Genomic DNA, 2,651 nt, shown 5'->3' with positions numbered 1-2,651 from the left:
AGACCCAGTTCGGCAGGCCCGCTCCCTCTTGTCATTCAAAAAAAAAAAAAAAAAATCGTGTCGTGTGTAGTGGGAACACTCATTTAAATTGCATTGCCTACAGAGGCTACAAGACATTCGGAAAAATATCGGATGAAACTCACAAGTGGGAACGCACCTTTACACAGTGCCTGCTGTTGCTTCAAGTACTGACCTGGGGGAATGGCCCGATGTGTCTTTCCTTTTTCCTTCAGGGGTATTGAAGTTCAAATCTTAAGGTGTGTCCACACATAATCGACTGGCCGTCGATTCACATTGATTGACGACTGTCGAGTATGTGTGGACGCAGCTTTAGGAACGACAGAATAATTGAGTCCAAGGTAAACCACTGTTGAGATTACAGGTTTTCTTTTTTTTTTCTTCTGGGACTGTCATGAAATTATTTGTGATCCTTAAAGGTGGAAATATAATGACGCCAGTATGTTTATACGTATTTGTTAGGGGCTGTATGTTGTGCAGAGAAAAACGACCTAAGACAAAACAGTTTAACATAATAATAAAACGCTTACACTGTATATCTACCTACCTAAGGCATTAATGTCTAGGTTCTAGGTCCCTTCAAAATGGATTGTTTCACAAACAGGTAGTGGTCAATTTTGACATTAGCTAACAACAAGCAGGTCGTTGTTGTATTTTGCCCTCCCATTCATTCTGGTGAAAGTTATGTAGTGTCTAAACATCATGTTTCCTTCTCCAGAAAATGAATTATACTCACCAACTCCCTAACTTTTAAAGTTCAGATACTCTGGGATCAGATCTTCACAGTTATCCATGATGAACACACGTCTTACGTATAACTTAATGTTGTTCTTACGCTTCTTTCCTTCAAACAGATCAAATGGTGCTCGCTTTGGTGCACACTCATTTAAATTGCATTGCCTACAGAGGCTACAGGACATTCGGAAAAATATCGGATGAAACTCACAAGTGGGAACGCACCTTTACACAGTGCCTGCAGTTGCTTCAAGTACTGACCTGGGGGGAATGGCCCGATGTGTCTTTCCTTTTTCCTTCAGGGGTATTGAAGTTCAAATCTTAAGGTGTGTCAACACATAATCGACTGGCCGTCGATTCACATTGATCGACGACTGGCGAGTATGTGTGGACGCAGCTTTGGGAACGACAGAATAATTGAGTCCAAGGTAAACCACTGTTGAGATTACTGGTTTTCTTTTTTTTTTCTTCTGGGAAACACTCATTTAAATTGCATTGCCTACAGAGGCTACAGGACATTCGGAAAAATATCGGATGAAACTCACAAGTGGGAACGCACCTTTACCCAGTGCCTGCAGTTGCTTCAAGTACTGACCTGGGGGGAATGGCCCGATGTGTCTTTCCTTTTTCCTTCAGGGGTATTGCAGTTCAAATCTCAAGGTGTGTCCACACATAATCGACTGACCGTCGATTCACATTGATCAACGACCATCGACTATGTGTGGACGCAGCTTTGGGAACGACAGAATAATTGAGTCCAAGGTAAACCACTGTTGAGATTACAGGTTTTCTTTTTTTTTTTCTTCTGGGACTGTCATGAAATTATTTGTGATCCTTAAAGGTGGAAATATAATGACGCCAGTGTGTTTATACGTATTTGTTAGGGGCTGTATGTTGTGCAGAGAAAAACGACCTAAGACAAAACAGTTTAACATAGTAATAAAACGCTTACACTGTATATCTACCTACCTAAGGCATTAATGTCTAGGTTCTAGATTCTAGGTCCCTTCAAAATGGATTGTTTCACAAACAGGTAGTGGTCAATTCTTGACATTAGCTAACAACAAGCAGGTCGTTGTTGTATTTTGCCCTCCCATTCATTCTAGTGAAAGTTATGTAGTGTCTAAACACCATTTGTTCCTTCTCCAGAAAATGAATTATACTCACCAACTCCCTAACTTTCATTTAATGCTTTTTCAAGAGATTTAAAGTCCACTGTATAACATGTAATTTTTTTCAAAGAGGTTTGACAGAGGGAGCTGTAACTGCTATGGTCCATAGCAGTTACAGTTCCCACTGTATCGTCCCGAAATCAAAGAGAGAAGGAAGACAGGATAGGAGAAAGCCAGCCGTTCCGAGAACGAACATTATCCCATCAGGATAAAATCCGCCCCGGGCGGGAATCGAACCCGCGGCCTAGCGCTTACAAGGCAGACGCACTACCAACTAAGCTAACTAGGCTGACTGGGGGACCTTAAACAGCCTGAAATTTCCCTTGCTACAGAAATGGTTTCAGGCCCCCTTGATGAACCTAGGCCTGATGACCCCCTCCCCTCTGGAAGCCCCTGGATGAACCAAAATAATAATAAATAATAATAAAAATAAATAAATTACATTTATACTAATCCAGATAACAGTCCGGATCAATCGGAACCTGCCATCGCGCAGACAGTTCACGATCTAGCTGCCCAAGCTAAAGGCGGCCCCTCCTAAAAATGGGATTTGTCAATTCCAAGCAGAGCCTTAAACGACTGAAAGAGGCATAGGACAGAAGGAAGAGAAGAAGTAAAGCCCTGCTATCTGGAATCGTCAATGTCAAGGGAGATAGGTTGTAGAAAATTATAAAATTTTTTCATTTTTTTCGAACGTTGTCTTTTTCGTTGTTTATTATGAACTAT

This window comes from Diaphorina citri, unplaced genomic scaffold (genome assembly GCF_000475195.1).
Source record: "Diaphorina citri unplaced genomic scaffold, Diaci psyllid genome assembly version 1.1 scaffold2920, whole genome shotgun sequence".
Lineage (NCBI taxonomy): Eukaryota > Metazoa > Arthropoda > Insecta > Hemiptera > Psyllidae > Diaphorina > Diaphorina citri.
The sequence above is the reverse complement of the archived record's forward strand: the minus strand, read 5'-3'. Positions refer to the sequence as shown.